The sequence below is a fragment of the Mirounga leonina genome, unplaced genomic scaffold (assembly GCF_011800145.1).
Source record: "Mirounga leonina isolate KUSES-001 unplaced genomic scaffold, KU_Mleo_1.0 Mir_154, whole genome shotgun sequence".
Taxonomy (NCBI): Eukaryota; Metazoa; Chordata; class Mammalia; order Carnivora; family Phocidae; genus Mirounga; species Mirounga leonina.
In genome coordinates, this window is record NW_023270389.1 from 24,634,602 (window position 1) to 24,643,810 (window position 9,209).

At 48.6% G+C, this 9,209-nt stretch overlaps 1 long non-coding RNA gene across 1 annotated transcript; it reads right to left on the reverse strand.

The window, feature by feature from the left end:
* Window positions 1-6,595: 6,595 nt before the first annotated feature.
* LOC118013667 lies at window positions 6,596-9,074 on the reverse strand. The gene is made up of 3 exons (XR_004680091.1): window positions 8,362-9,074; window positions 7,722-7,871; window positions 6,596-6,883 (listed from the first exon to the last, which is right to left on the reverse strand). It is a non-coding gene; the product is annotated as an uncharacterized LOC118013667 (long non-coding RNA).
* Window positions 9,075-9,209: the final 135 nt, after the last annotated feature.

The following is a 9,209-nucleotide window of genomic DNA, read 5'->3' on the forward strand; positions in this document are numbered from 1 at the left end:
GAGGCGAGGAGGCGCACTGGGCCCTGCCCCGCCGGCTGCCAGGAGCCCAAGGTCCCGGGGGAGGCGGCAGGCTCCGGGGGCAGCAGGCCGGACCCACAGACCACCCCACAGGCTGGCCTCATCCTAGTGACTTTATTCCAGTGACATGGGGACAGCGTGGGGGGGGCAGACACTGTTACCCCTCTTTGACCAGTGACAGGACTGAGGCCAACTGGGAGGATGTGACGCGCCCAAGGGCACACGGATTCAGGGCTATGTTTGCTCTAACACTGATTACAAAAGGTGCAGGTGCGGAGTCTACAAGAAGCCTCTGCGTTATCCCCGAAGCTTTTCTGTAAATCTGATGGTATTCCAAAATAAAAAGGTTATTATTATTTTTTTTAAGGTGAAGGATTTTTGATCCGTCTTTCCCCACCTTCTGATATGCACCAACTAATCAACCATTCCTGTTTACAGACAGACCGGGAGGCAGAAGGCACCACGGTGCGTACAACGAAGGGGGGGTTCTGAAGATGTATGAAGCGTGGTCCTTGCTCTCGAGTGCTCAGATTTCCCCATGGGAAAACATGACAGGTTTGGTGAAAGTTACTTCTAACAGTGCAGGCAGTCTGACAAGTACCAACCATACGTAGGAGTGTAAAGGAGAGGAGGAGAAAGCACCACCAGGACAAAGATTATTTCCTTCTACGAAACAAGTTCAACGTGGTTTTCACCTAATGAACACTTGAAATACATGAGCATTTCAATCAATCGTACATACATTTTCTTGGTCTTCACGCATTAGTCATAAAGAAAACCACTGAGTCTCGGGGCGCCTGGGTGGCTCAGTCGTTAAGCGTCTGCCTTCGGCTCGGGTCATGATCCCAGGGTCCTGGGATCGAGCCCCACGTCGGGCTCCCTGCTCAGCGGGAAGCCTGCTTCTCCCTCTCCCACTCCCCCTGCTTGTGTTCCTGCTCTCACTGTGTCTCTCTCTGTCAAATAAATAAAATCTTTAAAAAAAAAAAGAAAACCACTGAGTCTCATTGATTCTGCATCCTAAATGTGCCTCACGCTGATTGCCTCCTTGTTAACCTCACTTTCACTGTCCGGGGGCCTGTCTGTGGGACTGATCTAGTAACCACACCCTCTCCCTTTCTCCGCCCGCTTGCTGCCCTGCGGGCCTGCTCACAGCCTGAGTCCTCCCCGGCGCGCTGAACTCACTGCCCCACCCTTGAGGGGTGGCAGCCCCAGGTGACTCACCCGCACGTGGCAGGGAAGCTCCTTCACAGGGCTGGGGGCTCTGTCTACCTCTTTATGCCCTTCACAGCCACCCCAGCCTCAAACCTCAAACCGGATCCGTCATTTACTTCCACAATTAACTTTATGTGTCAGTTTGATGAGGCCATGGGATGCCCAGACGCTTGGTCAAACATTATTCTGGTTGTGTTTGTGAGGGTGTTTTGGGATGAGATTAGCATTTAAATTTGAAGACTGAGTACAGCAAATGTGGGTGGGTCCTGTCCAATCAGTTGAAGGCCTGGACAGAACATAAAAACTGACCTTCCTCTGAGCAAGATAGAATTCCTTCTTCCTGGGCGCCTGGGTGGCTCAGATGGTTAAGCGTCTGCCTTCGGCTCGGGTCGTGATCCCAGGGTCCTGGGATCAAGTCCCACATCGGGCTCCCGGCTCAGCGGGGAGCCTGCTTCTCCCTCTGACCCTCGCCCCTCTCATGCTGTTTCTCTCTTGCTCGCTCTCTAAAAAATAAATAAAATCTTAAAAAAAAAAAAAAAGAATTCCTTCTTCCTGAATGCCTTCAAGTTGGGACATCAGCGTTTTCCTGCCTTTGGACCCAAACTGAAACATCGGCTTTCCCTAGGCCTTGAGCCTGCTGGCCTTCAGACTGGAGCTACACCTCGGTGCTCCTTGTTCTCAGGCCCTCAGACTTGGACTGGAACTACCTGCTGGCTCCCTCAGGTCTCCAGCTCACCAACTCCACCTGCGCATCTTGGGACTTGTCAGTCTCTACAGTTGTGGGAGCCAATTCCTTGTAACAAGCCTTTCTCTCTAGGTGCTTTCTATTGGTTGTGTGTCTCTGGAGAAACATGACTAATACAAGGAGCTTTTACTAACACCCGACAAATCAACATCTCAGAGATTCCAGAGCCAGAAATCAAACACCCCCCCACTCAGTTTATAGGTGACAACACAGAAGCCCCAGAAGGAAGGTTCTTCCCGCTGCACGTTTTACCAACCATGTTTGCTTCTTAGCCGATGCTTGGAATCCCCTTAACTGGAGACCATAATTAGAAATAAGACATAAGAGGCAAATGTCCTCTTTGGACCCAAAGAGGGAAAATAAGGGACTGACATGAATTCGTAAGAGAATATAAGTGACTTGAAATGTTTTCTGAAGAGCGGTTGTTGAAGGAGGAGGGCAGGGGTACAGAATGAAAAGACAGAGCTGAGACTGCACACATCTGGGGGCACGGATGCATGGAGCTGGCTCCATCCTTAATTTCAGTGAGCTCACAGAAAACTTCTGAAAATACGGTTTTCTAGCAGGAGCGCTTGCATCTTTTTTTTTTTTTTTTTTTAAGATTTTATTTATTTTGACAGAGAGAGAGAGAGGGACAGCGAGAGAGGGAACACAAACAGGGGGAGCAGGAGAGGGAGAAGCAGGCTCCCCGCCGAGCAGAGAGCCCGATGTGGGGCTCGATCCCAGGACCCTGGGATCATGACCTGAGCCGAAGGCAGACGCTTAACGACTGAGCCACCCAGGCGCCCCTAGAAACCATTATTTTTTGAAGTTTGATACTGAAGGGAAGGATAGGCTGATGATGGTTGAGGGGGAAAGTTTTCTTAGGATGGGTGAGACCAAATATGTTGACTGGCAGGATGGAGAGATGAGAGTCTAAGGACCCGAGGGAGGCAAGAGGGGATGGAGTGGGAGGAGGTGAGGGGCGGCTCAAGCTTTGGGCACCCCGCACCTCCAACCTCCCATCCTCGCCTCTGAGCTGTGCTGGGTGCCCCCCTTGGCCTCCCTGATCTAGTCGCTCCATGAGCACTTACTGAGCAGCTCCTGGTGAAGGAACGGCCCTGGACGTTGGGCTGTGAGGGTGACTGAGACCTAGGCTGTCCTCTCAAGGACTCAGTCTGAACGGTGGAACAGACAGAGAAGGTGAGCATGGTGAGCCCCACAAGTAGGGTGGTGCTGGGCTGGTGATATCTGAGCTGAGACGTAAAGTCAAGTCGGCCCCAAAGTCAGCGGTGGCAGATGGCATGGGGGAGGGGAACAGGAGGAGCATCCCAAACAGAATGTTTCCCTACAAATCCCCTCCTGCTTCTTCCAAGGCCTGGCCCGCTCCTGTGGTGCTGGGCTGAGAGTGGGAGGACCCTCTCCCCTTCCTCCTTCCCCCTTCCCCCCAGCACAGTCCTCGCCTCTATTTAACTAACACTCCCTCCCTCCCCCCATATCAGAGTGGGTTTTAGCCCCTGGTCTTTTAGAAAACTTCTACAGAGGAGAGACTGGTCTTAGTCATCTCCGCATCTCCTTAAGTATCCAGTGTAGTGCTCAGCACGTGGTTAATGCTTAAACATTACATATATATTTTAAAAAGCATTGCTTAATTCTTTTTTTTTTTTTGAAATAAACTCTACCCCCAGGGCGCCTGGGTGGCTCAGTCATTAAGCGTCTGCCTTCGGCTCAGGTCACGATCCCAGGGTCCTAGGATCTAGCCCTGTATCGGGCTCCCTGCTCCGCGGGAAGCCTCCTTCTCCCTCTCCCACTCCCCCTGCTTGTGTTCCCTCTCTCACTGTGTCTCTCTCTGTCAAATAAATAAAATCTTAAAAAAAGAAAGAAAGAAAGAAAGAAAGAAACTCTACCCCCAATGAGATCAAGAGTCACATGCTCTACCGACTGAGCCAGCCAGGCGCTCCCCAAAATATATTTTTTGCTCTGAAATTTTCTCAGGCCTGAGGACCACTATCACTGGTAGTAAATTCTCAAGGGGGCCACTGACGGGGTTAAGGCATAGAGGTAAAAAGGGAAAGGAAAAGTAGAGAAAAATAAGGCTGAAGGGGAGGGCTGGGGGTGGGTAGGGAGAAAACAAGAAAACAAAGATCAAGTCTACACACAGTGGGGAGGGAGACAGTTCCAAGCAAAGTCTAACCAGAGTTCTCTTTGCCGTGAAACCTTGCCATTGGATTCTCGTCCAGCCTGGGAGAACCCCCTCTTCTCCCTCCACTTCAGGGCGCTCCCACTGGGAGCTGATTTCGGGACATACTCAATCAGTTACAGGCATCGCCGCCGGGGCATTTTTGGAGTAGCGGGGAGAAGCTGAAAGAAAGAAGTGGGGGGAAAAGCCCTGTCGACCCAACCATTTCCCCATCTTACGGGGTGAGCCTAGACAGAATTTAAATGTCCTTCCCTTGAGAGTCTGAAGGAGGGAAGCTGGTGGCTGTGTCACACTTCTGAACTGGGTATGAAACTCACCAGCTCCGCGTGCTTTCGCGTGGCCAAACTAATTTTGTTTCGCAGCTGGATAAATAAAGGCAGAAAAAAGCTGGCTTTACACATTTTTGAATTAGCACCAAGTCTTCCAAACTCCGCCTCTTTCAGGAAATGTTCCTGAATGCAGTGGGAGGTGGTAATTTCCCTCCTCTCCCTCCTCACCACAACATTGCAAGGCTCAGAGAGCTGCACGTACCCCTACATTTGTCAGCCTGACTCTTCCTTCCCCAACATCTCTGGATCCTTAGAATTTTTTGTCTATGTCAATAGGATCCTAAGAGATAATGGGAGAGAACTGTAAAATTGATGGAAGTCCTGGAGAGGAGTGATGGTCTCTGAGGGTGTCAGTGTCGGTCCATGACTGAAAAGTCCTAAAAAAATAAAAATAAAAAATAAAAGAACAAAGCCTTTTGGTGTGGTTCCTGAGTTCATTTTAAGTGAAAAAAAAATTCCAGCCAGTTATCATAAAATTTACAAGAGAGGAAACAAAACTTCTGGCTTAAAATTCAGAGAAATACATATCCTATAATGTAGGATATGTCAAGCCCCCCAGAATCCACCCAGAATCTTACATGTTATCCACAAGGTAGATTTTCAATCAAGTTACATCTTTTCCAAAGGGCACTTAGGAAAGAAGTGATCAGTTCTGTCCTCTTTCTCCAATACATATTCCGCAGCAATTTTCACAACCCAGAAAAAGTATGTGTATCAAAGACCAATAAAATTGTTTTAAGTTAAAAAATATTAGTGGAGGGCGCCTGGATGGTTCAGTCAGTTAAGATCTGACTCTTGATTTCGGCTCAGGTCATGATCTCAGGGTTGCAAGATTGAGAACCACGTTGGGTTCTGTGCTAAGGTGTGGAGTCTGCTTGAAGATTCTCTCTCTCCCTCTCCCGCTACCCCTCTCCCTCCGTCTCTAAATAAATAAATTAATTTTAAAAAAATCTTTAAAAAATATATTAGTGGAGGAGGAAAGAAGTAGACTCAGTGTAGATTCCAGTGAAGAAAAGCATATGAAGCTATTTCTGAGGTGTGTTTGGGACAGGTCATGAAATGTGTTAGATCCATAGTATGCCCCAGGCAGGTAACTGCAATAAAGTCATGTCTTGTCATGTCCTCTCTGGGAAATACAGGGTGTTTTGTGAAGATTACGGCTAGGGCTGAAAGATGTTTCCATGAACTTTCCTCATAGTCTAGAGGCCACAAACACCTTGTTCAAAGGCTTTTTCATGGGTTTTCTCTGGACCTGGAATACCCTCTGATTATAGGTATTATTGTTGGGGATGAAACTTCTTTGCCCAGAATAATAGTCTTGGTGTAAAGATATTTCTAACCATCACGCCACTGGTTGTCTTTGGTGAATTTTAGGGTCTTGATAGGTACTGGGGTTAGCAAATACTGTCAGATTCAGTATTCAGCTAGCCTGTGTTTTATTTTCAAAGGTAACTGCTCCTTTAACATTTCAAGCTCCACAAATGTAATAACTACAGAGTCCTTCAACAAGAATTCAAAGTCTACTTTGATCAACTGTTTTTTTCTTTGCCTCTATCCACCACAGACAAGTGAAAGGTATGAATAGCTTTTATTTTTAAAGATACTGAAAGTGAGGCCCAAAAGGGGTAAGTCATAAGGGTTTTCTCAGGAGGATCAAGCTTGGAGTTGAGGGAGATTGAAAGACGAGAACTCAGAAATCCCCAAGTTTTATTCCCTCACGTCATACATGCTGCAGTTTGCTTCACATCTATCCCTATCTGGGACGGCCGATGCTTCCTCTGACTTAAAGCTATCTCTTCTTTACTTCTAGTGCTGCAAGACATTGCCTGGAAGACAGGACGGGCAATCAGATGGTTCTATGCTTGCTCAGTCAGAGTCCATGAAATATTTCTTTAGGAAAAAGGGATATTAACTTGGGGTAATGAAGAGGCAGCGAAATAGAAGAGAGGGAAGGGGAAGTTCCTTCGAGAAATCATCATAACCAGGTGTTATTGGGAAAGGAAATGTCATTAAATTAGGGGAATAGGGGTGGCAGGGCTGGGGTAACTAAAATGGTTGAAAAACACAATGGAGGGCAGTCCAGGCAGAAAAACAGACATGAAACCACTTAAATAAAATCTGTAAATTTTATTTGAGATAACCCTGAGTAGCCAAGGCTAGGACTGGAAATCTATCTGGAAATCTATCCAGTGGGAAAGTGACCAAACAAGATAACAAAAAAGCAACATAACCACCACGGAGTTTGCAAAAACAACCATCTGTTGTGTAAGGAACCGTGGAGAGAGATTCTGTACTTACAGAATCTTGCGTGGGAAAACCAGGCACATTAATAAACTTTTCCCCCCAGTTCACCAATCTGAAATCTGACTTTTCTTCTAGTTTCTCTGCTGTCAACATGTACTGTTTTAAAAAAAAAAAAAGTCCATTTAAAAACAGACAGACAAGGGGCACCGGAGTGGCTTAGTTGTTGGGCATCTGCCTTCAGCTCGGGTCGTGGTCCTGGGGTCAAAGCCCCGCATCTCGGGCTCCCTGCTTGGCGTGGGGGCCTGCTTCTCCCTCTCCCACTCCCACTGCTTGTGTTCCCTCTCTCGTTGTGTCTCTCTCTGTCAAATAAATAAATAAAATCTTAAAAAAAAAAAAAAAGACAGACAGACTTGCTATGACTAATTTAAGAACTCCCAAAGTAGGCTCTTTTCCAAAAATACATTGCAATTGACAAGACTGTCAACTCCATCTGAAGGAATTGTGATACCACTTGCAGACCCTGAGGCTGAATCAGAGGTTCTCTGCTAGTTTGGGCAGAGCAGGTTAGTCTGTTGAAGAGTTCCACAACGCTGAACTGTTCTTGGTCTAAGGCTTAAAATGAAATGTTTCTATAAACAAATGTTTCCAAGAGTGTATCTTAAACAGCCTACCTTAATAATTCTTATTTTTTTCCTCCCCTTTCTAAAATGGAAACTGTTGCGAGGAAACATTTTATATCAGAGGCCAAAAGTGCTAGTGTTTTTCAGTTATTGCACGTTTCCTCTTAATGAAAATATGTTTACATCCTCTTGTAAAATTATTTTTAAAAAGGTAACATCTTTCGGTAGTGTTGTTTTTACAGGAATACCTCTGTGTTATAATTACTGTCTTAGGGTGGAGGAGGTTGGAAATAAAGTGAAGTGCTAATTCTCTTCCAAAAGCCTACCAGGGTTAATAGGATCACACTTTACTCGGTGAGTTCAATTAATTTTACCTTGAATTCCGCTGTGCGGGTGAGGTGGAGGCAAAAATAAATGACATCACCATTTACTGGGTGTCTACTGTGTGCCAGGAAATGCACTAAGCACATTAGTCTTTATCTCATTCGATCTTTCCAGCAATGCTGCACATTATCATCTTCATTCTACACAAGGAACAGAGGTTCAGAGAGGTTAAGCAACTCCGCAGGTCTTAGAGGTAGTAATGGCCACCTAAAGGTAACACACACTGGCCTTCTGGTTTCTTGTTAAATAGAATATGCCATCTATTTCTTTGGGGTTTTGTTCAGCACTCCAGCTTACTGACTGCGCGTCTCTTCTGCTGCTAACTTAGTCAAGTAGTCTTTAGTACCAAGTGTGATTGGTTCCTTAAGAATTCTCATTAGGGCGCCTGGGTGGCTCAGTCGGTTAAGCGACTGCCTTGGCTCAGGTCATGATCCTGGAGTCCCTGGATCGAGTCCCGCATCGGGCTCCCTGCTCGGCGGGGATTCTGCTTCTCCCTCTGACCCTCCCCCCTCTCATGTGCTCTCTCTCATTCTCTCTCTCTCAAATAAATAAATAAAATCTTTAATAAAAAAAAGAATTCTCATTAATGAGAACCTATGTGCTAGAAACGCTACTCGGTGACTTGCGCACCTGATCTGCTTTAATCATCACAATTCTAAGAGACTGGGTTCTCTCCGTTTCACAGATGATGAACGTTTTGGGAAGTAAAGAAAGTGACTAGGGTCTCCAAGATAGTGAGGGGTAAAGCCACGACTGGATTCCAGGTCCGACTCCATTTGTCAGTCGCCGGGCCAGTGAGCCACAGCGCTGATTTAATATCCATCGGGGGTGTCCGTTATGTCCTGGGAGCCGGTACTTCGGTGAGCAAGCTGCGGCAGCACCAACTCCTCCGTCCACTCAGCCGGGAACGATGCAGGACAAGTGGCCTAGCAGAGAGAAGCCCTCACGCTTCAGCTCAGCAACAACAGAGGTGGTCCCCTGGACCGCCGCCCAGCGAGCGCCACCCCCTCTCCCGGACGCGGGAGACGCGGAGAGGTCCCCAGCCGTCCGAGACCCCCGCACACAGATGGCAGCTTTGGTTCTGCGGACTCGGTCGGACGCTTCAGCAAAAGCCGTTGGCAGCCACTCAGTGGTCCGGCGGAGAGCGGCGAGTGCGGAACTCCAAGGGGCACCCGCCCTGAGCGCAAGCCTGCCCCCGAGACCCCCCGAAAGCTGGGCTTGGGCGGCCGCCGCTCACCGCCGACACCCACAGCGGCTCCGCCAATTCCCGCCCCCGGAAGTGACGCGTGGCGGCAACGGCGTCTGGGAGGGGCCCCGACGTAGCCGGGGGGTTTGAGAGTGGCGGCGGCCGCGGAGCGACTGGCAGGCCGGGCCCCGGCGAGGAACGCCCCGAGCGCGCGCCCGGCGGGTAGCGGCCCCACGACCCGCGCCGCGGCCGCCGCCGCCGCCGCGTGCGGGGGCGGGGAGGGCGGGGCGCG